Source organism: Serinus canaria, chromosome 10, assembly GCF_022539315.1.
Source record: "Serinus canaria isolate serCan28SL12 chromosome 10, serCan2020, whole genome shotgun sequence".
Taxonomy (NCBI): domain Eukaryota; kingdom Metazoa; phylum Chordata; class Aves; order Passeriformes; family Fringillidae; genus Serinus; species Serinus canaria.
The window spans coordinates 15,349,719-15,377,202 of record NC_066324.1 but is presented as its reverse complement, the minus strand read 5'-3'; the positions used below and the strand labels follow the sequence as shown (position 1 = coordinate 15,377,202).

General features: G+C 39.2%; 1 protein-coding gene across 3 annotated transcripts in view; it reads left to right on the top strand.

The window, feature by feature from the left end:
- TRPM1 (transient receptor potential cation channel subfamily M member 1) overlaps positions 1–27,484 on the top strand; it is a 95,182-nt gene that overhangs the window by 23,258 nt on the left and 44,440 nt on the right. The window contains exon 1 of one of the 3 annotated variants that reach the window (XM_050978452.1): positions 24,839–24,998. The exons of the other annotated variants lie outside the window; for them this stretch is intronic. The gene's annotated coding sequence lies outside the window, so the exon portion shown is untranslated. Of the gene's footprint in view, positions 1–24,838; positions 24,999–27,484 lie in introns of those variants that run through there. 3 annotated transcript variants of the gene reach the window in all.

Genomic DNA, 27,484 nt, shown 5'->3' with positions numbered 1-27,484 from the left:
CTGGAGCCAACTAGATATTTCCTAGTCAATAATTACTTAGTTGTTCTTTTAAAGCACCTTGTGTCATCCTCATTTCTTTTTTGCCCTCTCCTAACTATCTTCTTTTGTTCTCACTCTGCATATTTTAGGCAGAATAGTACAAAACAGATGCATTGAGATATTAGTGAGAATTCATGAAGTTTATGCACACCATGCCTTATCTACTCTCATACCCTAATTAGTTAGAATCTGACTGGTGATCTTATGGGTTGGTTGCTTTTAAAACCTTGTCACTCTCATCCTGGGGCCTGGTGTAGGCATCAGCAGTTATCCTTTAGGGCTTCACCAGGCCTCTAACCCATGGTCTGCTGAGGACCATCTGCTCTTTTTATGTGCCTTTCTACTGATACCAAAACAATTTCCATCTGACTTCCCCGTGCTTTGCACAAATAAAAACCTTTTGGGCTGCTGCTTCTAAAGTAGATTTACCTTCAATCACCATTTATTAAATCTCTGTCCATTAAAAACCATAGCTTGCAGAAGCTGTGTGCATTAAGCCTGATTATAGAGTCAGTAGAGAAGAGGGAGGGGGCCAGCAGTTGCTATCAGTGGATTGCCTTGTTTTTCTGCTTGGCTGGCTGCTGGTAGCACTTGTGACAGGGTCCATATAGGAACAGAAGTCTCATTATTTGGCTTTGATTTTGTTCTATGCATTTGTCTTACTTTTCATTTAAGCTGTAATTTAATGATTGCTGGCTTCAAGAAAAAACCTGCTCAGGCTACGTGAGTGAAATCAGGGTTTTCTTTGATGCTGGGGTGCTAGTTCTATTATGGAGGGGATTAAGAAAGGAAAGTTCACAGGTTCCTTACGGAGGATGAGTGGCTCCTTCAAACGCACTTCATTTAAAGGCTCAGCATCTGGATCACAGAGGGTAAGTCTGCAATTACCCAAATAGTACAGCCAGAGGGAAACAGCTGGAGGCACTGTTTGGCCCTTTTACTTCTAACAGCTGATACTGTTATAAATGAGAACTATTCCCTTTGTGCTAGTTTAAGTCTCAGAGGTATCAGTCGTGTTCATTGCACTGGTTCTAGCAATTAATCTTATTCCTGTTACAGGAGTTCTTTCACAAGCTCCTGTCTTAAGGATCTTTGGGTTAAATGTCACTGTACAGGGCTAGCCTGTAATTATTCCTATCCATATCAAAATAATTTTGATGACTGTTGATACTCAGCGTTCATCACCAATTTAGATGCAGTAAATGCAAAGACTCATAGGATGTATACAAGATTTTTATGTGATTCACTGAACTGCAGATGACAGGTTCTATGAGAAAAGAGTCTGTGGTTAGAGCATTTGCTGTGTAGGTTACGAATGAAAAAGCAAGGTAGGAGAAAGAAGACATGAGTGACTGCTTTGTAATGTATGAGCTCACTGTTGTTACCATAAGCTTGCAGGTAGTAAATTAATAGTAAGAATTAATTTCTTGACTGTTTTCAAGCTATTGAGAGAATTGACATACATATTTTGTTCACAGATTGATAGATTCTTTTTACAACAAGTACAGACTAACTTCAGCTCAGGATTACTTACATTCCAGCTCAACTAGCCTTTTTCAAACTGATTCCACTCAAATAATGAGATACAGTTTTTGTCTACTCTTTAAACCCCTGCAGCCCCCTTACCTCTAATTTCTGCTGATTGCCATCACAGTGTTTCAGTCAGATTCTAACTAAAGGGGTGAAAGAAAGTTTGAAGCAATATGAACTGAGAGAAAAATGCCACACAGGCAACTAAGTGTGTATTAAAATGTTTCCTTCTCTAAGGAGATGGTTCTGTGCTATGTGCAATATTGGTCATAGTCATCTGTGATTGCAAGAGAGAATATGTCTGTGACTGGGAGACTTCTTCAGCAGAGCTTGATGGTCATAGACTATTACTAGGGCAATTCCAGGCACCATCTCAGAATAAAGTAATTTACAGATTTACAGTGATGGTTTTTAGGTACTGACTCTGGACCCTAGCCCTTCTCCCTGCTAGAGGTTGTCAGGCTGCATGTAATACCTGTATTACAGGCCCAATTACAGACAATGAGTGCTAGATGGAAAAAAAAATGCTTCAACTGTAGTTTCCTTGGCACTGGGACCAAGCCCAAACATTTGGCATCAAAACTGGAGGTGTCTGCAGTGGGTTCATTTTTTCCTCCTTTGATGCATGTAAGGCAAAGTGGCAAAATGAAATGTCACGTAATGCTTAACAAGTGTTACTTTGGGTAACTTTGCCTATTGCTTGCACAGTTTCATCCTGGTGCCTCATGACAAACCAGGCTGTCCTTCAATAATCTTGAGTTTTCATGAATAAGTGTGTATTCCTTGTTTTGTCCCCCAGATGACTCCCAGCTTCATAGGCTGGTAGTATTAACTTTATTTATTGAGTAATACAAAGAAGTAATGATAAAGGAAGTTGAGAAGTATTTGCCTTTTAAAATGTCCCTAAGCCTGCTTTGATACTGCAAAGCATACAGCATTTTACTTCTTGAAAGGAATAAAGTCAGAGTAAAATACCCAAGCAAAAATTGCCTAATTTTGTCCCTCTGTTCCCATGGAAAAGACTAGTCAAGTGAAGGTAGAAGGAACACAGATCATATTTTAATTTTCTTGACTACTTATTATAAGAAAATGTTGTCTTTCAAAAGATGAAAATTCCTTTCATGGCTTGCTTGTTTTAATCTTCCTAATTCTTTTGGTGTTTATTTGCTTTATTGTTCATCTCAGGAACAGAAACTTTACCTTTGTGAAAAAAGCTATTAGAGTTGAGTAAAAAAATAGATTTTATGCTTATTTAATAGGCTGTGAGTGTTACTTCTGCCAGAAATGATGTGGGCTGGCTCTCTGATGTCAGTAGCACACTGTCATCATGCAGGAGTTGAAGTGCTCATCTCTGGGAGTCAGGACACCTCCAGGCAGGAAACTGGGCACTGTTGTGCTTGAGAGTGTTCTGTATTGAACATGAATTTTTGCTAATGATACAGCTGAAAAGGGAAGTTGAAACTGGTCTAGAATGTGCGTGCCTTGTAGGGATGTAGTGCTTTGGGATAGGTCTGGAAAACCTGTGCAGGAAATGGTTAATGCCACGTGATTGAGGTTTATAATGAAAATCTCACCTGTTACTCTAATCTTTTTTCCCTTTTGCCACTCTCACTCTTGCTTTTTTCCTGAGGAATGTGTAACAGTGTGTGGTCCTGGCCCCTGATTTTTACTGCAGTAGTGTTGGATACCAAGACTACTAAAAATGTATCCTGCTTAGCTCTTTACTCTGCTTAGCTTTCCTGTGTAGTCCCCTAATTTAGACAACAGTGCTGAAGAGGAAGATAGAATTTTATTTCCTGAGCAGTTTTACAAAACCAGCTGTTGCTACTTGCTGTGCAATTAAAGGTATAATTCTCTACCTCAGAGAATGCCCTAAATGACATGTGAAACCCATGATGTTTAAGAAAGGAGTGTCCTTGTGTCTCTGTGTTTTGATTTTTGTCTTGTAAATGTCTCAGTTTATTAGCAAAAGAAGCAGCTTATCTGGGTGCACATCACTGCTCTGCCTTTCCACTAATGGGAATTACTTCAAATTACTTTTCTAGTACTAAACTATGCTTTCATCTCTGCTTGCTATCTCCATTGACTTGATCTAAATGTCTTTAAGATATACCTACTATGACTCATTTTCTGTTCCTCTGCAGAGAAAACCATTTTATTGAAACAACTTTACTCTGCATTTATTTCTCTTTGCCTATAATTCTTCTATGCTTGTAAATTCTCTGTGATTATCTGTATAAGGGTATATTCAGTACAAACCTTCCAGATGCTCAGATTTAAGCTTTTATAGAGCCACTAATGTATTTTATCACTGTCTCCTTCCTGGCTACCAAATGCAGTACAAGAAATTACAGTAAAGCCTAACAAAAAATTTAAAGAACATTTTATCTAAATGCAATGGAAAACCTTAAAAATCTCAACAGCACTACTATAGAAAGTATAATGGATCTTTTTGATATCTTTAAGGAAGTGCAGTATTACCCAGTGGTTTATTGGAAAAACTTCCATAATTACAGAGAAGATATTAGACCTTCAGACTAAGGCAAATAACTTGTGCTATGTTTTGTAAGTATCCAGACAAACTAGTGATGAATACTTTCACTTAGACCAGAGGAAATGTAGCTTCTTGGCAGAAAACCAATTTTGTCTCCTCTTTAAGTCACTGTTTTGACCTGTCTTACCATTTGCTAATGAAGCTTGAAAATGGGTGTGAAATCCCTTGAAGTGAGGTGCAGTTGTTAATACCAAATTGTATGTTTCATGTGCTTTCTTACCATAATATTAAACTTCAAATAAGAAGAAAAAGACTAACAGGATGAATTCAGTCTCTGCTCCTAAACTATTAGTCAGGCAGCTGTGATTCCTTCCAGTTGCATACCTTTTGATGGTTTAGGTTTAGCATGGTCATAGGTATACTTGGAAGTTTTGTGCAACTAGTGAATATTGCAGTTATGGTTAAAGAGATCCTTTGATAACAGTGAAATAATTTTCATATTAATTCCTTTTGAGAGTTTCAAGATTTTCCCCCAAATTTCTTCTATGATTAAGATATTTGCAAATATTTCAGTCAGTGGTTCAAGAGATAAAGTGGCTGTATTTTTTACATTTTGGGAAATCAGTTGAGTGATGGAAGTGAGAAAATAACTGGGACATAATAAAATTCATTTCTGAGTATGTAAATGTTGATGTTCAAAAAAAGAACAGGGCAATAATTAAACTTATCACAGGTAGACTTTCATGGCCATAAGGGGAAATGGAAGCAGACTCATGTCTGAAGAACAGGCCAGCAGGTTATCAGTTGCCCCTTTTCAAGTGAACAAAGACTGTGGTTAGCAACCCGTGCAAGTCCTAAGGTGACACATAGCAACACAGCCTGTGCTCCTTTCTGTAATGGTAGAAGGAAATGTCAGATGGGAATAATTTCTATCAGAGTAGCTGTTTTCTTAAGAGAAACTGAAATATGTTATGGTTATGTATGTATATATATGGTATATAACTCTGTCCAGTTCAGACAAATCTTTTCTACAAAGAGCATTCTGCAGGCTCTGTCACTTCCCTGCCCTGGATCAGCACTGGGGTGCTTTAGTGTTGATTGGATATTGCTGTGTCCTTCAGCCTGGATAAGAAAGAGCATTGTGAAAAACATCTATAACAGAGTATGTGTTAGACAGCACCAGCTGATCTGAATAGGAATTGGAAATAATTCCTTTAACCCCCTAAGCAGGATGTAAAAGTGGCCAAGTGAGTTATAAGGCTTTTCACACCCTCCAAAGGAAGAATATCAGTGTAGGAGAGGATTTGTCCAATTTGAGCTGTAGAACCAAAGGGTTTTCCTTGGCACGTCTGTGACCTTTTTCTTGACATCCTGTCTCTTCTCCAGACAGACACTGAAAGATATGGCTCTTAGGAATCTCTCTATTGTCAGGAATTGTTCCTAAGGACTCAAGTCTCTGTTCTGCAGGAATGACTCATCCAGCATAGCCAGGCACGCAGCATTGCAGCAAACCCAGTCCCTACAAGTCAGTGCATTGCAGACATCCAGCAGAAGCAGCTGGTGTGTGCATTCAGTGAGTAATATTTGATCTGTGGCACAAAGGAGAGGTTACCACAAAGGCATGGAAGCTTGCTGCTCAAGATAGGATAGAAGCATGGAATCAGTGACAAGACCTCTTGCACTGTGTCTCTGTTAAAACCTCTTGTATCCCTAGCCAAGGTGCTGCCCACACACAGCTGCTGTGTCATGGTGGCTTTCAGCAAGGTGAATGCCATGAGTTTTGTGGGAGCTTTTTTAGTTTAAGCCCAAGTGTTTGGCAAATTCTTAAAACTGCTGGTAGCAGTTACTTACAAGGAGCATCTCATAGAACATCTGGGCAAATACTGCATAACCCCCAGAGCTTACAGCCAGTGCAGCCTGTCCCCCAGCTGGATATGTAGGTGACATGACTTCTGTACAGGACTCTTGGCATGGGCTGAGTGTCAGAGTCACCTTATGAGTTAAGGGATAATGTTTTTTCCTTTTCAGCAATGTGCTGTTGTTCTGTTCAGCAGATTAGATTCACTTCTGGCAACTGTGGGACTTGCATGCATTTGTGTCTTATGCAACTCTGCTTTGCTGCCAGTTTCCCAACATGAATTCCACCTAGTCTCAAACAAAAAAATCTGCCATAGTTGCTTGGTTCGTGCTGCCCCTCTTGCTGTTTCTTGCTTACAGCATCTGTTCAGTGCTACATGCAGCACCATTTACCAGCAGAATTATCATTGAAACAGAACCAAAATTAATGTTACTTGATGTCAAAATCCTTCTGAAAAGGTGGAGGCATTTCTCTGGTAAACTGTCCTGAAGATAGAAGGCCGATACAACAGTTTGGGACTCTCTGAGGATGGAAGACACTGCTAAACAGCCAGAATTACTCATGTTTGGTGAATGCATGTCAGCTCATCTCATGGCAGTATTTCAGTGCTCAGAGCTAGTGATTTAGGAAAACACACTGACTTTTCACCTTTCAACAACTCTGTTCAAACCTAAGCCTGACAAATACAAACAAAAAATGTCTGATCTGCTTCTGGGAATGAGAAGAATCAGGATTTTGTAAAGATGGCTCAACAGAATAGTGAAGTGAAACCAGAACTAAATACAAAAGCATGTACAAAATTCAACAGTAAAATCAAAAGATTCTCAACTTGGGATACTAAGTATCAGGCTAAAAAAATCATAAAAGATAAAAACCTAATTTCCAAAACTAGTGAGCTCAAGTTGACTTGCACACTTCTGTACAATTTGCAGCTAAGCTGCAGAACATCTTGGTGAAAGATACTATGCTATCTAAAAGGCAGCAACATAATTTCACCTAAATCCCAACAATCTGGTCACACAGTCCCTACCTGAAGTACCTTCATGTAGGAGCAAACTCAGAGAGAGGAACCACATCTTTCCTTGTTCTGCAGCACTCCTTTGACTGTGCTGTTCCAGCTCTGGGCAGCCCAGAAATCTGTGCTGCCCAGAGCTGCCTCACACCTGATCTCTGAATTTAATGGACATTAAATGGAAAAAAAGTTGTCAGCTCACAAGCAGTACACCTGATTCCCACCTGGATTTTCAGTCTTCAGTTTCATGTGCAAATCCCCATCTATAATTGAAAATCTTTAGGGGCCTCACTTCAATAAAACATAGGTAAATTATTAAGTGATTAAAACATAATTTCAAAACAGCAAGCCTATTGTCTTAGATAGCAAAAGTTCTATCATCATATTACGAGGATTTCATATTATCAGAGCTTCATACCTTCTTGATACAGGCAGCTCCTCTACACACTGACACAGGTCCTTGCAGTAATCTGACTTCCTCACTCCTCTTTCCTTACTCTTATATAGCACTAGTTCTTATTGATTACAGGTGTGGCCTGTTAAGATCAGGCCCACCTCCAATCTTCAGCAACTGACCCTGAGCTGCAACTCATTGGGGGACAAGATCACCCTCTACACAAACCCTAGGCTCTGAGCACTCATCCAGCTAATCACATGCTGAATAAATCTTTTAAAAAGCTTTGGAATTTACCCTTTGCTTTTCAGTACCAAACTGAAAAAGATTTTACATTTGCAAAGATGCAACATAAAAATCACCACCAGGACTGTAGAACTACACAAAGATATTTAGTAGTTACTGTGAACATCAAGCTTAAAACCAAATGCATTCCTCTTGACCTGTCAGTCTCTGTAAAATACCTCAAGAAATAAACAAACATGGAAGTTAATGATTGTATTGTATTAGGGTGATTGCATTAATGATTGTATTAAGAATAATCTTGGGTTTTGTGCATCACAAACAACTGAGGATAAACCCCCGAACAACTCATTGCTCCCTTTTTTTTGGAAATAAAATTTTTAATACATGACCTGCAACAGGAAAATCAGGGAGGAGGGAAATTAAAGTCAACTAAAACCACCGGAAATAAAAATTGGAAAACATTTCAATGTTTATTCTGTTAAAAAAATTACAAACAGTACATTTAGTAAAGCTTAGTAACCACTGCTCACTTTTCACTGGTAGGGGCTTAAGCAGCTATTAATCACATGAAAGTAGATATTAAGGAATATTAATCCATACCAGCTGTTACATCTTTTACTGTGTGCTATTATTAGAGATTAATCTTTATAGAAAAAGGCTGCCTTTTCATGTCATTTCCAAGAGGACATCATACAAGCTGATCCTTTTGTACAGCACATCTTCACAAAGAGTTGAAGCAAGAAGGTGCTGATGCTGACATGGTGAAATTTTATTGAAATTCATCCTCAAAATCTAAGCCATTCATAGTTAGAGGAGACACTGTCACTGTAGTCATTTGATTACTTAATTTTTATTATGACTGCAAAAAGTTGCTTTTATAACTTCCTATTCACATCAAAAGTACCAGAATATTCTCATAGTGATATTGAATCTTCTCTTAAGGAAAGTTCAAGGCCAGGCAGTTTTCTATCTTCAGAACCTGCTAATTAATCCAGTTTTAAACTTCTAACATGATCTGGCTGATGAGGCCTTAATGAGGAACATCTAGGATTTTAACAGATTTTTAACAAAACAGAATCAACACTGTGAGCATAGAATTCTCTAATGAAGCATAAACCCCTGTCAGGTGAGCCAGGGTGTTGGAAGAGCAATTGCTTTAATTATTGGATACACTTCACAGGTGACTGCATTTGCATGCTCCAGAGAGATTTCTATTGGATCATATGTTGATGGAATGCTATTAAATTCACAAAAAGCATCACACTCCTCTAAAAAAGTAAAATTACTAGCAGAAAATGCCAGCATTATCCATTAAAGATTATGAGATTAGCATGAAGAATAATCTTCTAATCAGTTTCTTGAGTTTTGGGTAAGATACTACCAGCTGCACTAAGGAAATCAGTTGTCATAGTTACAGAAAATAAATCAATATTCTCTATACTTGCAGTCTCCTTATTTTCTTAAATGCAAGATTCTTCTCTAATTATGTCATAATTAATCATCAGGGTATCTCTGGTTTTTTACTCATTTGACATCAGACTGATGTTCCAGAGTAAATGTGTGGTGGATTTCTAGCACAGCCTAAAAGCTGAGGAAGCATCTCTTTAGTCTGGGCTGGGCTGAGTCACTGCTCTCCCACTGTCCCCTGCAATTCCCTCAGTGTCTGCTCAGCAACCACTGCCCTGTCACCTTCCCCAGCTTTGCTCAAGTCCTGCAGAGGCTCCCTTTTCTCACTGCCCATGTTCTGCCTGGCCAAGCTGATCTGCCTCAGCCTGGGCAGTCTGGCATGTACAGCTGCCTTTCACAGCCCCTGCTACCTCTCTTTAATCCCACCCACCCTCCTTTTCATCTGCTGATGAACCAGCTGTTGGTTATGTAACATTGCTTTCCAGGCCTTTCCCACTCCTCTCAAGTAAGTACATTCAAATATTGCTGTTTCCTCTCAGCTTCATGACACTTCCCAAGACCAGCTGGCCGTCTGATTCCATCCTGCTAATGCCTGTCTACAGGACTTCTCCCATCTCTAAAGTGGATTAAGTGCTAACCCTGCAATGACACTTCTGCTGCTCAATAGCAATAATTTGCCTGCTAGCAGCTTGCAAAAGCACGGGGCAGAAAAAAGTATTGACAGCACAAAAAAATAACATACATACCAGGAGGTAAAACTGGGCCCCAAATGTAAGCCCTTAAGCAGGTTATCTCATGGCTTACTTTTTATTTAGAAAGAGGCTTGAAGCAGGGGGCTATGTGATCAGAGGAACATTAATCAATTCTAACCAGCTCTAGCTTTTCTAACTTTTCCATTTACATGGATAACAGAAGTTGCACTAGAGATTGGGACCCACATACAACAGAAAACTATTTCTGTGGACAAGACACATAAAAAACCAAAGGAAAAGGGAGATGCCCAATTTCACCAAGTAGCAACAAAACAGTGAAGTTCAACTGCTGATACAATCCATCACATTGCCCATGAAATGTCCCCTTTTCAACACTTGCTGAGTCTTGCTTTACTCTGCTGCCTATGTTTTTAATTTCTTTTTCAATTCTTTAGATTAAAAGACTCTCAATCACTTGCAGAAGTCATGCTAGTAATGCAGAGTCTGAAATGAAAAAGCATCAGAAAGTTTTTGTTCTCTAAGGCAGTGGCTGATTCTTCAAACTTAGGACTGGAAAGCAGTAAGTACCCCAACCCACATCCCTCATTGCAAGATCAACTAACCTACTACTGCTACATGAGACATGAACTAATATCACTTTCATGGTCAAATGAGAGAATGATTTAGAAAAATTGTTTTATCCTTTGTTTATCCAAGCTTGTGTTTTCTAGGCCTCTTACACTGACATTCTGCATCTCCTGCTACTGTAAAATGAGCCACCTCAGAAGCACTCTAACATGCCTTTGTTCTCTGTGTTTGAAAGTCAGACAGAGATTTTCAGTATTCATGAGCATTTGTTTCAGTTTGTAGTAAGTATCCACCCTTGACAGATTCCTTCAACAAAACTACATTTAAAGTAAAAACTTCTCAAGGCTTTCTGTTCTCATTTTTCTCTATTTAGAGCAGCATTAGGCTTGTAGATCTTGTGGTAAACCAGGCAGCTGGGAGAAGGAGGATCCTTGTAGGACCCAGGGGCAGGCAGGCTCAGTACCACACTGATCTCTAAAAGGGTTTTTGGTTTTGGTTCCCCTCCCAGGCACACACCACCACGATGCCCCTCATGGCCCAGAATGCCTGATCTCTGCTGTCCCTGCCTCTTGGTGCCTGCTGAGGGCTGTGAGCTGCTCAGGCAGGGTGGCAGTGGGATCAGCCCTGACTGCGTGTGGATCCTGAGCCTTCTGGGCTTGTGCAAGTACAGCCACCTCCCGAGAGCCTGGGAGGAGGGGCTGTGCTCCTGGAGCTCAGGAGTACTGCTGCATTGTGCATCTCATTCAGGAAACAGCAGAAGGAAATAACTGGCTTGTTGGATATGGCTGGCCCAGCACATTTGTCATTAGTGTCCCACTCCAGTCTGTGGCCGAGTTAATTTTAATCATTGCTTCCCTCTCCCATAATAAATCCTATGGTATTAATGTTTTGCTGTTGATAAAGCTTTAGTAGTTGGAATAAATAAACCCACTAATGCAGTCTCTGATCTTTCTGACATTCACCTGTGCCACTCAGTAGGATTTCTAAATGTTTTTTTCATTTGAATTACAGATGTCCTGAAGTAATGTTTTTCAAGCACTGAGGGAGAGCCTTGTTGCCTTTATTTTGTATAACAGCATATTAGGAGGAAGGCACAAGGGCACTTGAATTTAATGGAAACTACTTGAATTTAAGCTGTTAGTGCCGTTTTCCATCTTCTCTGGCCTCTAGCTGCTGAGGAGGTCTCTGTTAGGCCCTTTGGGATACTAACACTGGGAGACACCAGGAATCTGAACTGGTGCCAGGTGTGTTGGTTCAGGCCTCTGACTAAGCATTTAGAAATTCTTTTGTTAGAAAATAATATGAACTGGTCCCCACAAAGCCCTGTTCATCTTATGGGTCTAGTTCATTAGCAAACTCTGCCTGAATCAAGAGCTAGAGCAAGTCATCTTGCTGTCACCTTGATTTTTTAATCTGAAAGGAAACAGAGGCTATGAAAATTTAATGGAATGAAGATAGTGGGGTGGTATTTAGCTTTGTCAAATTGCTTTGATTTTCATATAATTGTCATGTTGAGAAGGTAAAATATTCTACTGATATTAAATTTTCACTAGTTTATGCATGTTAATATGACTCTAGTGCTCTTCAAAGTGTTGAAATGGGCAAGTGCTTTTGTTTTCTGTGCACAGGCACAAAAACATCAAATGCATTTTACTGTTTTGCTAGAATAGTACTTAATTTAGAGCAGATTTGAGTAATTTAGAATGAAAATATACTAGTAAAACACTTTTATGTCAACCTATGTTATTGTTGCAAAAATGTAAATAAAAGATGAGTTGAAAAGGACATGAAAATTAAATTCCTGTATACAAAAAAAGAAAGCTGTGTTCAAGTTGCTTTCTGCTGGAGCAATATGTAAAGAAACAGATGCAGCTTGAATGAGAGAGTGTTTGCAGTTGAAGCTTTCAGTGGTCAGAAGTACCTAACCCCAATTCCAGGAGAATTGACAGGCTCCAGTTAGTGTAATCTAATAATTCTAAAGGAGAGGTGATTCTCAGGCTTTCTGGCAAAGTTACACAACCCTCAAAGCTGATTTCTTAGAACTGTTGTGTGGGCCTAACCTTAAGAGGTGTTTAAAATGTACATTATATTTTGTTGTTGGCTATATGCAGCAGGTATGGGTCCTTTTCCCTAGCTGCAGTGCTTTTACATTGCTATTTATAAACTTATTTATAAAAACTTATTTATACAGTTTTATACTTATATACATAAGTATATAACATATAGTATAACATATAACAAGTATATATATATAGATATATACAGTTATATACTTATAAATACTTACATTTATATACTTATTTATACAGTTACTAACCAGAATTACCATTAAAGCATTATTCAAATAACTGCTATGATGTGAATACCCATTATTTCTTTAAACCTCCACTGGCTAAGTGGCCTGATGAGCTTGGAAGAAATGTAGGCACATTTTTGTGAAGCTTTTGTAATTACCAGCAAAAGCAGTGACCTCTGCCCCGTGCTGATGGAATCCATTACTCAGTTCCACAAGACAGAAGTTAGCAGCTCTCCTTCTGCTCTGTTCAATTAGGAGCTGACACAGGTTAATGTCCAATATATCCCTGAGATGGATGATGAGATTGGGAAAAAAACCAGCATTTTCTGCTTTGGGCTTCAGAGCTTTTTGGGTTCAGTGTGTTCACAGGGACAGGCAGACAGCTCAGCCTGCTGAGGAGTGTGTCACCCCACAGTGTTTGCCTCTAGGCCATCCAATGCTGAGGCTGGGGAGCAGCTCCAAACCTCCCTGTCTCCCACAGCACAATCAAGGGCACAGCAGAGGCTTCCCAGTCACCTTTGGCATTGCTCAGGCAGCCATTCTGGCATATTCCCCATCCAGGGGCAAGCACATGATGAACAGGGATGTAATGAAGCCCAGGGTCTGTCTGTCCAGTTCCACTGGAGTTCTCTGTCAGGCCACAGACAACCCCAGTGCCCTGCCTGAATAGGTGTTTGAGCCCCTGGTTTGTTCCTGCAAATTGTATTGGTAAAAGTGCTCAGTATCAGAGAATTCTCCACCAAATCTCATCTATCAGTGGGTGGAAAGGCAGGATTTAGATGCCACCTTTGCTGGAGTGTTTCCAGGCTTATGCAAGGGGAGTAACAGTAGGTCAGAATAAGAAAGTGTCACCTTCCTAAGGCTTTCCTGGCCTTCACCACGTTAGTGATTTATTCTTCTTTCAACAGCCAGATGTACTTGGATTAATCAGCCACTAGATAGAGCTGTGTTATATAGAAAGGACCTCACTCTGCAGTATTACATTAAAATTTGGTATTCCCTACTAGTGAGCCAAAATAATGGATCAGTGGTTGCACAGGACAGATATCAGATATGACAGGAAGCATTCTTTTCCAAGATGCAGTAAATTCCCCCTCCATCCTTAATTATACAATAGGATCATGGATCTTTTCCAAGTGTACCTTATAATAAGACTTCAGTGAATAGTCCTATTTAATTCCTATACATTAATTATTAAATAAGGCATATCTTCAAATTACCCCAGCAGTTAATTTTTAATCAAGCAGTCATCATAGAGCTGTTTTATCATGACTGTGGACAGGAACTTTGAAAGCAAATTTTATATTACCTTTTTGATTTTTCATTTCCCATATTCCCCTTCTCCCTTCCTCCCCTCCCCAGTAATGAGGAATGCTCACATATTGATCAAAGGGCCATAAACATGAGAAAAAGGAATTACCTGAAATATTATCTAATAAAACTCAGAACAAGCTTGCTTTATGTAATACTTTATGTATTTTTATTCTAATTTATATAATTTATAGTGCTAAACTTCTGAGATGTATTTATTATAAAATATCATTAGCAAAACAGCTAGTGATAGGTTTGGTCTTTTTACTGTGTTTAAGATGTTATTTACCAAATTTGTATTGAACTGTGTGATTACACTGTGTGCTTGAGTCTGCAGAATACACTTTCAGTAAGTCATACTGAAAGATTTGCAGAAGTTGTGTGAAAGTTGACAATGTGTGGATTTGGCAGCTTCTGCTGGCAGCTGCTGTAAGAACAGGATAGAAACAACCTCCCTTCAGCAAAAACTACTGATGGCATCCCGTAGCTTCAGCAGGTACAGGCACAGACATTGTACAGATAATTCCATGTTATTCTGGCACTGGGCCTCAGCCATGAACAGAAAGAAATAGCTCTGGGTGTTCCTTAGTGGCACATTCAGTCCTCAGCCCTCACTGGAACAGTTCCAAAGTGCAGGACTGGCAGCCAGTTCAGTGGGTGAATGCCCTGCAGCCCTTAGGCCATAACAATGAAACAGTTTTCTAGCAAATTCAGACATTTGATTTTTCTAGATTCAATTTTTCATATTCCATGGTGGACTTAGAGAGTCCATAATACACACTTTATCAAACACAAGCAAAAATTTTTAATAGCCAGTATTATGAGTATGTATTTGATTCCATTTTGTTCTCAATTCTTGCCAACAAAGTGGCACTCAGCCTGCTGGTTGAGTGGATTTGTGATTCTTTCCAAGGATCAGCTGTGGATTAGGGAAGTGCAGCTGGTGTGTTTCTCACGCCAAGTAGTTTGGGCATTTCTTTTTATTTTCATGTCCTTTTTGAAATAAATCCTGCCTCTTTTCCTTTGCCTTTTCTCAGGATTTCATCTTGTTCAGTAGTAAACTTCATCCTTTATCAAACTGTATGTTAATGAGGCTGAGCAAACAGGCATTGCCCAAATGACTCTTTACCCAAAGGTGAATTTTAAAAGATGTTCTTTGTTTAGTTTAACAAGGAAACTTCTTGTTTAAGGAGTCCAACTCAGTTGTGAGTGAAGCTGCTGGTGTAAAATGCCAATGATCTTACCCTGAGGCTGGTATGCACTAGTGTACAAGTTCTTGAGAGATAGAATTCATGAGACTTCTATCTGATAAAGCCTTTTTTCATTTGCAGAGCCACATGGTAGTGGCCAGAGCTGTAATGCAATACTTTCACTGCAGTATCAAATGTTAATTATTTTGCTGCCCATGTAAAAAACATGACTGAAGAATAAAAGCAACCCAAACTTAGCAAGTAATTGCACCTCAGCCATCAGAACATGCAAATTCACTGTTTATATTTGCAAATTTTTCAGTCATGGTACTGTTGGTACAGGTAATTGTAGAAAGTTATGGAAGCTGAGGGGGATAGGTCAATTTTAGAGTTCCCTGTCCATGGATTCATTCTGTTCAGTCAGAGCTGGTGCTGGCAGAATCCTGGCCCTGTGACTAGGTCCCTTCACCAGCAGTGATCTGTTTGAGACACTAAAGGAAACATAATGCCTGTTTTTATAGGGGTGATGATTGCTCCATGAATGTAAAAGCAGCACATCAGCCATCTCTGCAGCAGTTGTCAGCAGCAGCCTCTGTTCTCTAAAGGACTAACATGAGTATTTGTAAGAATGACCAGTTTTGCACTTAAAAACAATAAATAGATGAATGAATTATGAAGAATGCTAGTCACTTCTAACATGTCCAATAAGTATTTGGCAGGGTACTCTAAACCTTATTCTCTGTGTAGATATATCTGCTCAATTCAAATCTCAGTTTGATGGTTGAGTAGCTTGGCTCTTGGCTCCTGTTTGGACTCATTTACAGTGATAAAAAGATGCATTTACTCTCAAGAAGTTCTCAGGTGACATTTTCACACTATTCTCCTTCTCATACAAAACAGTTTCTTCTTGGAGCAGCACACAGCAACTGGCACATTTCAAGTTCTTCAGCAGACCATTCTGAAAAGCCATGTTCCAAATTCCACCTTTCTGTGCTGGGAAAGTGAGGAGGTGTTTGGTTGGTGTAATTTGGCTGTGCAGCAGAGCATGTGGAATTACAGTGTGCTTTCATCAACTCCTGCTCTTAGCTTTGGGTTCTGCATCTGCTTTATTCAGTTGTGCATTTCAGTGCTTGAAAGCATTGATCATAAGCCTTTCCTTTTGAAAGGACTCCTTTAACCTGCAGCCTGTAACTGTAAATCAAGGTTATTGCTTTCTTGTTCATAAAAAGTGCAAAGTGCTGTATGTTTCATGGGTCTTTTCCCAGACAAACAAACCCATCCTGTTGTACACAGATTTGCTCACTGATAGTCCTGAAATAGCATTTTGATAAAATTAAGATTGCTGGCAGTACTTTAAATAAGGTGCCTATTTGATTCTTGTTTCAGAATGCTGTTTTCTTTTCCCTGTACCATTCTTGAATGGCTGCTGGGGGAAAAAAAGTAAAATATCATGCTAATTCTTTATGCCAGTGAGCTGTAACTCTGTAGTAATCGGAGTTCAATGGAGCTGCACATTCAGCAAAGTTGAACAGTGCTGAGAACATGTCCTGAGGACCTCCAGCTTATCCTGAGCTTTGCAACTGAAAAGCACAAATCATCTTACCTAATCTTTCATGGGAACTTCCAGTCTGAAAAGCCAATAAAATAAGCACACTGATGGTTTCTTATCATTCCCTGAAAAGGCATTATTCTGGCTTTAGGCATAATTTAAGTATACCTATATAATTTGGATAGATATCTCTATCAGAAGTGTGAACAAAGTAATGAATGTAGTAAAGAGAGTTATGCACACACAGGAAGAATCCAAATTATTATGTGCAGTGAATAATACATGGACAGTACCTTTATAGTGACTTTTGTTAAACCCCTCAGTGAGGCTGGATGCCCCTTGACAAGGATCTAGTACTCTCTGGGAAGCCATTCAAGAAGAAAAAGGAGTGCATCATTTCAGGGTTTTTCAGACCTGTGATAGTTTGGGGACAGAAGAGGATTCAAGAGATTAATAGACTTCAGCCTGTACCTGTCAAACCACAGCCTAACTTCCAACTAAGCTAGGAAGAGAGGGGCAAGCACTTCCAAGGACATTGAGATAAATGCAGTGGGATCTGTGGGAGTACTCTTTGAAATCTTGGCTTTTGGAGCTGTAGGATAAGAGAACCCTGGTCAGGTCTAGTGGAATTTATCAAGAAGCCAGTATTCAACACTTTTATATGACTTTCAGTAAAAGAGAGACTGTGTCATAATGGACAAGAAGGTCCTAAACAAGCCCAGGTAGCAAAAAGTTTAGACCAGAAATAGGCACTTCTCCCCCTCTCCCCTCCCTCCTTCCCTCTCTCTCTCCTTTTTTATTCCATGCCACTCTCCCTAAGTGGAGTGCTACAATTTTGCTGAATGCGTAAATACCATGAGGGTTAATGTAGCCATATTAACTGGTAAGTGTAGGGTCCAAACAGAGTGCCTCCACAATGTGAGTTATGGTCCCCCTCCCAAATGAAAGGGAAAGCAAGAAGGGAAGCCATCTAAGAGAAATTCCACAGGCTCCAGCCAAAGAATATATTAAAGAATTTTTAATTTAGAATTAAATAATTATTAATTAAGAATTCTCTTGATTAACCAGAGCACTGCAGTTCTGTAACTTGTTGTGGTATAGCTTTGATGAAATATGAGAAACATTCACTCTTGAAGGGCAGGCTAAGGAGGTTGATACCCACTGGGTATTCCAGCAGGATTATTACAGAACTGGTCTTGGAAAGGAGGTAATGCCCCAGATTTCAGTCTGCCCCATGAAAATAGCATAGATGTGATTGCCAAACCTAAATTACAAGAGCATTGCTAAATGTTTTCAAAAGTGTGTATAATATATGGCATATATACTTTAATCCATATATATGAAGTCTGTGTATGCTTTGCACTTCACAAACAAACAAACAAAAAAAATCTGTGTCTGACTTAGCAAGCTCTCAGTCTCACTAGCAGGGCATGATTGGAAGCCTAGATGCTTTTGGTCATGTAATTTGTACTCCCACATCTCCAGTATTCACATCTCCAATTAGATCCAGCAGGGTACCAGACCTTTTGTAGTGAATTTATATTCCTTATAATCTACTCAGATGAGTCAGCATGGAAATAGGCATAGAGGTGTGGTCAAGTCTTCCCATATAAAGCCTGTTAGTGAGTTTCATTAGAAACTCTGTTTATTTATTTTATTTTAAATTTCAAAACGTCTGCTTTGCTCTAAAACTGTGTTCTATGTTCAGTGAACTTCCCTCACACTGGTCAAGTCAGAAAAGCAGTCTTGTGATGAGTATGGCAGTAGCACAGGGTGGGAGGATGAGCAGCAACATCTTGACTTTGAACTCACTTCTGTTTTTTCTTTTGCTATGAAAAACATGTCAAGCAATTAATTTGACAGCCTTCCGTTGAGAATAAATTAATTTATTGCAAAGTATACATTCATTCAGTGTCAAGTATCACTCTCAGCTGTTGTTCCAACAAACACCAGCTCTTGGACTCTAACCTCTATAAATATTTTGCTATTTAACCTCCATGCTGAAGCAGCTCTGTTGGCCACCATTGACAGTTCCTCTCCAGCTGTTTCTGTGATGGTGCAAGGGGCTGGCTGTCTGTACTGCACAGATCTCTGGTGCACTAGTAACAAACCTTAAGCTCAGCAAATTAATGCATTGGTAGAATGGCATTTAGAGTTAAGTTTAGATGAGCTGTCAGCTCTGCCTTTGTGCTTGGTGCTGCTGTACAGGAACACCAAGTTGTTTAAATTGCCACAGTCTTTCTAGAGGGATATAGTACAGCTTGGAGCTGTCATATTTGAACATGCTGTCCTCAGACAAAGAGAACTTGAAGATTTTATAAATTTACCTGCTGACTTACATACTCTATGGCATTTCAAGGTGAAATTGTGGTATTGCAACCCATGTGTTTCTTTTCTCTAAGTCCTAGTCTGACGAGAAAGTTAGAAATGCAAGTTTAAAGGGTAAATTATGTACGTCTCATGGCATCTAATGAAACTGAGTATTTACTCAGAAACACTTGCATATTTTCAGCCACTGCTACATTTGGTAGCAGAGAAAATACTTGCATTAAAATGTAAAACTAAATACACTAGGGAGAAAATTCCTGAATTCTTTTTTAGTGGTTATTCAGCTGAAGATTACTGAAACTAAATAAGATTTAGAGATTTCCTACCCTTCCCAGTAATGCTTAGAAGAATTATTAACTTCAGAATCCCTCTAACAAGAGCATTTGCTGCTTGCTGGCATTTCTGTTTTAATTACTGGGGGGAACATAATGTGTTTGACAAAGCTGAAAGCTGCAATGCCTCATACTGTTTCAGCCACATACTGTGGTTTTAATTTATCTTAACCCATATTGATCAGTAGGACCTGAATTTATGACAGCAGATTTCCAGTCAAATGTCCCATGATTCCACAATGCCTCCAAGCTGTTTGGCTTGGGACTTACACTAACTTCACAAACTTTAAACAGCAGGTAAATAGCTGTTACTGTGTAGGGCTAAGTGGGAGTTTTTTCATAAAATTCTTCAGAAGAGCACAGCTGGTGAAACAGAGAGTGTTCTCTTTATTGCGAGGACACTGGTTTGTGCATACCTGTACGTATCACTGACTGTGAGCAGCTTTCTGGGTATGCCATAATTTTGTGGCAATCTGTGGGTTCATCATGGCTGTAAATTAGGTGTGTGTGTAAGCATTTACAGAACCAAGAGTTAAACATTTACAGAACCAAGAGTTAAGCAAATGCCTTTGTGTGAAAAGCTGGATAGCAGCAGTGGAGGTAGGAGAAGAGTTCAAGTGCTCAGGCCCCCCTGGAGCTGCTGGCATGGATGGCACTGCTGTGTTGCTGCCCTGAGTGATCAGCACTTTTTTCTACTCTGTCACAGCTCATCTTTGCTGTCAGTTGTGCTTAAGCAGAACACACAGTTCATTGCTGTTTTTTCTGTACAAAGCCTCTTCAAACACCAAAAAAAGGGGGTGGGGGAAGGAGAATTGTGAAACGTATGCAATTGCCACTGTTGCTATGTGAAGTGTAAAAGCTTTCCCTTAGGGAGGATAGTACTTATGGTACTTGACTGTATTACAGAAACACATATCAGTGGGTGAAACCTTGCCAAAAATAACTCATTTCCCTCACACTTCTCACAGGATCGAACAGCCTTTCTTACATTAGCACCAGATTTAAAAAAGGCTGTGTCAATTCTTGTCTGTTCTGCTTTAAAAATAGTCTTTCCAATTCCAATCACTTGATATAACTCAACAGGAGTGCTGCAGATGCATTCAGAGTTGAACCTGGGCAGTAAAGAAGGCAATTATTTAACTTAGTTATACATCTCTGTCATCCAGAGAAGAATTGCAGTGATAGTATCACAAAGCTGAAAGAAACAATCAATTTTATTTTATAGTCCTGTCCATCTAAAAGCACTTATTCCATGCATAAGCAGCAGTATAAATTTTCCAGGAACTAGGAGTTTCCAATGGACTGTAGATTGGGAGGGAGGGAGTGGATTGTATAAAGGAGAGAATAAGGAGAATGCATTTTTTATTGCTGGTGGTTTAATCAGATCCTACTTAAGATCATGATATAGTTGCTGGGGATGATAGTCTGTACTTCAGACTAGACAGATAATTCCATTCCATCCAAACCCATTTTGTGCAGAGATTATCACATTTCAATAAATGCAGCTTGGGTTATAGGAATCAGATTGGGAATTAAGCCATTTCTCACCACTTCTGTTCATGGGCTATGGTGTTAATTGATTACACTTCAAGGCTGTGGAGTTGTTGTTTGTATTAGCTGTTCTACACCCAGAATGCCTGGCTTATTCATCACTGGTAGTAAGAGGGTTTATGATCATTTTGCTATCAAACTGTTTCTTCTTTGGGGTTACATTTTGGCTTTTATGAATGAATTCAGGTTTTATTGGAGTTCTAGAAGCTACAGACAGTGCTGTGCTTATGCCCAAAGTGCAGTGAAGGAGGTGCCAGCCCTGCCTTGCCTGTACCACAGCCACCTCACCAGTAGTTGCAGTGACATGATGATTATCTCATCTTTTCTCATCTATTCTGTCATGTTTATCTGTGAAATTTATATAAATGCTCTTCAAATTCTCACTAGTTAGTAGTGGTTTATTCTGTGAAACCCTGGTCATTAGTTCAAGCTTTAATTTCAGCTATAAAGGAAATAGAGGGTTCCTTGAGCTGCAGTTTTTCTGTGGTATGACAACAGGTTTGGCTTGTAAGCAGCATTTGGTTCCTCTCAAATGATGAAATTTGGATCCAAGGGTTTTTTGACACTGCATTTTGTGGTTTTGCCATCTTCTCCCCTTCTTCAACATTTCTGAATTATGTCCCATTGTAATTACTGCTCACTCCTTTGTGACTTCAGTGTTAGTAATTTACTGGGGCATTTCAAGTTTGGATTTGGTCTGATCATGACTGTGGAAAGGAAGATTACAGTAAATACCTTAGGTGTTTTTCATGAAGTCTGTCTCAGTTCCTACTCATGCACAGTTTTACAAATAGTCTTACACAAAAAACCGAAGACATTGCATCTTACAGTGCATTTTGGTATGTCAAAGTTCAGCTCCCACATTTGCTATCCGTTAATTTTACTTTTGATCTGTGTATGCATGAGTGTCTATATGATATGGCCTGAAAGCTCTCAGAGAATGCTACATAAACACTGCAGGAGAATAAAGTTTTCAGGGGAAAACTTTCCTGTCATACTATTTGAATTAATTTGCTTTTATTAGGAGAGGAGTTTCAAGACCAGTAAGTATCTGATAAGAAATGGTACATGGTGTTGATTTCATTGATAGACACGCATTTGGGACACGCCAGCAAATGCATGAGATCAGAGCAGTGTCATGTGTTTTATCTTTTTGTTAGAAAGGCTGTTGGCTGCATTCAGTAAGTGAACTATCAAACATTCCAAACAAAACTTACCACTTGGGAAAAGTTGTGTGAACTGCCCATTATTCCTACCTAAATATAACTGATTACCCAGGTATTGGATTTACAGCTCTTGTAGTGAAACCTGCTCATTTTTGAAAATAAACAATTTGCTTGCTATCAGTGAAGCGAGAATATTTTTATTTTGGTGGTGGGAGTAATAGGGGTGTGGTTTGACAGTGAAGGATGTAATTAAATCTTTTTTGGTGTGGACTCTTCATTGTATATGAAAATACTGTTTAAATCAGTAAAACTAAATTAAAGAGTTCTTCCTTGCTGCTTACTCCCTGTAAGCATATGGGTACTGTTGGAAACCAAGGGAATTTTTTTTCTGAGACAGTCACAGTGAGGGCAGCAGAGATGCATATCTTTATCCCTTTCCTTCACAGTGCATTTATATCAAGCCATGTCACAAAACAAACTCCAAGTGCTGTGAGCCTTCCCATAGTATGAGTGCAGGCATCCATGAAAACTATCCTTTGTCTAGTGGCCTTTTCTCTGAGAATGTAATTTTTTTCACTCATGTGTGTTATTCCTTTGAACTCTGAATGAGCACTTTGGCTGAACTTGGCAGAATTATACATTTAGAATTAAATGCCAGCAGTTTCTTCCTCTTACCATGCAGAATTTTGTCATAGGCTTTTCAGACAGTAAGCACAGCAGACAGTGTGCCCTTAACAACAGAAGTGCACATTTATTAGGTTTTTAGCCAACTTGGTTATGGTTTATTTTACACACATTGTGTATAAGGCCCTTTGCTTTTACAAGGGTGTTCCCCAACCCACCCATGGAACATGCTGGGTAATTCCTATTGTATTCTATAACTATTGTGGTATTATCATTATATTTTTAGAAAGAGAGTGTGTTATTTGTAGTACTGTTCAGAACATTCAGTGTAGTCATCCTGACAAGCTGTGGCATTGCTTAAAATGCTATATCTGAAAAGTGTGGTTTTCAGCATCATCCAGACTTTTTCCTTATTTGCAGTTGCAAGTGAGGAAAGTGTTCCTATTGCCTGTAGAGGGGTCTTTGATCTCAGTCACCTTAAACTGAAGTCTTTAACAGTTACAGTTTTGTTCTTTTTGGGTGGATGCACGTCTTGGTTGTCTTTCTTGAGTCTTATTCTTAAACTGAGGTGCCAGAGCAGTTATGGTGTTCCCAAAGGGAAATGCTGGCAGGCTGCATGTCCATCAGATTTCTGACAAGGAAAGAGTCTGCAAAACTTGTGTTTGATTTTTATGGATGCTGTACTTTCTCAGGTGTGTACTTCTGTCATTGCAGTTTGGGCTAACAAATGGAAGAACAAAACACACATGAATGAGGTCTCTGATATTTATTCTTAAAATGTGCAGTGCCTTGCAAATATAGATGCTGTAGATACAACTCCCATTCTTACATAATGGCTGGCCAAGGAGAACTTGTTCAGTAGCAGAGAGGAATTAATTGCTTATTAACTTCCATTTCAATAGAGTACTAGCCAAAAAAACATTCCATGTCCACATTCCATTTCAGAAGGGAGTTAAGTGCCCGAATCACCTTTTTGTATTAATTTTTTGGCTTGTATATCTTTAATAATATTTCTTGTCCAATGGATCATCTATTTCTAGCTCACAGAGTACCCCACATTCTAGATAACAGACATCCATAACAGCCTCTCAGATTTGATTTCCACTAGAAAAGGAAACATCTGTGGACTTCATTGTATGTCCTCCCTCCATTTCTGTGCTGACCTTTGAAGAATCTTCCATCCTCCATCCTTTTTCTAAGCCAGCAGGAACTTCATCTCACTAAGAAGCCCAGGGTCTGATTCCAAACTAAAGCTATTTCAGCTGCACACTTTGCCATTTAGGGCAGACAGAAGTTGAAATTATATCTGTAAAATATTTTGTTGTCAGCCACAGGTGAGTACATGTTCAGAACATTGGAGACAAGTTATAGGAACAGGGAAATTAGTTTAGAGTCTAACAGTGCAGTGCAGCACGAGCAGGCAGGCAGCCTTTAGCTCCAGACAGCAGGATCCTTAGATGTGATTCTGGATCTCACCCTTATCTGTTGCATTATGGAAATTATTTTGGCCCCTAGCTCATCGAGGCAAATGTTGAAAGTTAGAACAAAGAACTACCTGCAACATACAGTGTCCTGTGGTACTGGTGGTTTTAAAGTATTAGAAGATGCAAAAAAGCCCTTGTCAGCAAAGGAATTAATTATATTGACAAAGGCAACAGGGTATGAAAATGCATGTGATACGTAAAGTTACAAAATTAATGGCTTATTTACAACTTCAGCTGTTTGAGTACAGCATTTTGCCCAACTTCAAATTGTTCTAAAAAGGATTAGATATAATTAATGCTGTATGACCTCCTTTTTTCTTCTTTTCAAAGAATGTAGAGCTGTACATCTAATGAGGACCCCTGAAAGGACTATTATGTCCAATTGTCTCAATTATGCAAATAGCGTTGATATTTTAGCAGAAGGGAGGGGATACTTCAAATTAAAAGTTTCAGCTCCTGCTTTAGCCTTTCTGCAGTGCCGGCATTTTTACAGCAAGTACATCCACTGTTTGAAGAGAGGAAAGGAGGTTTAACAAATTGGAGATTTGGGCACTATCAAAGTAGATTTGTTGTGCCTTGTTCCACCATGAGATGAAAATACCCTCTGGGCAGAGAGATGGGTCATGAGACTTCTAAAGGATTACCTTCAAAGGGAGTCATGAGATTGGTTTGAACAAAGAAGCTGCTCACATGCTTATCATATGAGATTCTCTTCTTAAAGTGGTGGAAACCCATCTCCTTGGGAATTCTCATGAACTTCAGAGACTGGAAGTCCAAACAGTAAGACGAATGAGACGTCTGAACAATAAACAGAAAGATGGGACAGAAGCACAGAGTTAAATGCACTTTATTTATTCTAGCTGTAATTCATCTTTCCAAACTCTGAAACACTTCCAGGGACAAGCAGGTAGGACATGATTTTAAATAATTTTTCATTTCATTCCTGATAGTCTTCTACCTTTTGTCATGGCGATGTGCACAACTGAAATTTCTGCTGAAGAGCTGCGTAGTGACCTGCAGCTGATGGGAGACAGATAATTCCCTTGAAATGACAGTGTTCTGATTAGACTTCTTCTTAGATTTCTCATTTTGAAGGATGTGAAACATGAAGTACTAGCTGCAAGAAGACAAAATGAGTTTTCAGGTCCAAAAATGATGTTTCAACACTTCAAAATTAAAAAATTGCGTGAGTGTGACTGTAATGCGATGTAGAAATGCTGGCAAAGAAACACCGTGTACCATACATATTTCAATATTTTGAATGCTAATTTTGAGCTACCTCTGCAAAAAATGGGCAAGGAGTTCTGTGGTTTTCTTTATTTTGTAGGTTGTGATTTTTCATTTTTTGGGGGCTGTTCTGAGTTTTCAAAATTAGCTAGTAATATTACTTTCTGGAGCTTTCTTGTGGCAATACGCCTTCTGATGAGCAAGCTTCTTTCTGTGTGTATTTGTTTCCAGAAGAGTTTATCAAGGTTTTATGGTAGGTCAAGTATTATGGAAGTCTTGAAACAGGAAAAGGGCAGAGGTTTTCCCCACCTCAGCGAGTGCTGGCCATAAAGGAGGTTCCCCAGTGAAAGACATTTAACAAACATCACCAGCCCCATCACATTCGTACCCGCAGTGCTGCTGCTGTCATGTGAAGAAATGCATTCCTGCCATAAAGCTCATTGGGCTGGTAGGTGAGAGGTCTCACAGAGCCCCAGCCTACCTGTGATCTCTGAGTATTCACACACCAATCTTTCAAGAGGAGCCCAGGAAGCCCAGGTTTGGCCCTTGCTACCCCCCAGCTCTTCGAGTCATGGCCCTAAAGAGTCTCCCATCCACTCTTGTGTCCTTCCTGCCCTTTGCTGTGGTCCCACTGGGCCCTGAGCTGGCACCCACCACCTGCTGAGCCAGAGACAGCCTGTTCCAGTCTCCTTTAGCTCCTCCAATTCAGGATTTAAAAGTTTTCTTTTCCATTTTTGATAATGGATTAAATCCAGAAAATTGAAACTTTTATTATTATAGTTTTTCCCTATTATCACTCTAATTCAAATCCTGGATAGACTGTGGCCAGCATTTTAAAGAGAAGGAACAATGTGCTGCACACCTTGATAAAAAAGTCCAGGAACATCACTGGACATGCTGTTTTCTGTTCCATGGCACCTGTTAATTCTCTTCACTCACCTTTTCATGGGTTTTAGATGCAATAGGACTGAAAAGACTGGCCAAATTTTCTGAAAACTGTAAGCTCTGCAATCTCCCATTGCTCTCACCCTCTGTAATTATTTCAGCCCTGAAATATTCAGGTTTTCAGGATGTTCCCAATGAATGTTGGCAACTCTCTGGTGTACATAATGCAATATTTCAAACATAAGAATTTAGAGTGTGAAGGGAATAATTTAAACCTTGAATTCCAATGCTTTTATAAGAATTTCTGAAAGATTATGAGAAATAATTTTGTGCAAACCCTGCAACTCAAGAGCTGGAAATTCTTTTTTTGAAAATGACAGAAAGCAGCAGGGAATAAAATGCATCTGATTGTGGCATATTCTATGAAAGGTTTTAGGTCTTAGCTAATGCCCAGAAAAAAATTGCTCTACTGAGTGTGAAATTAGCCACAGAAAGTTGCAAATTTTCAACAGCTCAAACTCTTCAACGGAATTCTACCTGAAGAATCTTGCTGTCAGGAAAACTGTGTGCTGCAAACTAATGTTAATTTCTCCAGAGACAGATTGGCTGACTGGTGTATTACATACATATTTGCAAAAAGGGTGCATATTTACAGTATGCAGGAGAACCAAATATTTATAGTATCTTTTCTCAAAATATGTATTTGTTCAGCATCTCCAGAATTGAGAGACTTCTGAGATATGCATATATTCTTCATATTGTGAATATAGAAATGTTGCTTTGTAGCAATTTTAAAGTGTGTTCTATTAATGTGCATCTCAGTATGCCCTAAGTACTGGCTCTTTGTCGCCACATCTTGAAAGTGTCAGTGTAAAGAATTCTTCAAGCCCAGCTGTTTAGTGTGCTTTGCACTTCAAGTAGCACTAACTACAACTGTGCATTTAGAACAAACTCTCGTGGATGAGTAATGTTCCGTGCAACATGCAGTCATTTTCTTCAGTGTTTTACATTTGTGGTTTGCCCTATTTCATAAAGAAAAAGGTTTCAAACCATGCTATTATGTCATGTATGTAAAATCAGCATGACAAACTGACTTGTCAGAAGTTGTATAGTTCTCTCTCAACTAGGATCTTATAATCTCATATATCAAAGAAGTGCTTATACTTTTAGTCCTTTTCCAAAGAGCAAGCACATATTTGATTATTTCTACTCTAATAGTCATTATTCTTAATAATGTGGATGCAAATGAGCCAGATCTCACTGATGGAAGCAATATTCTAG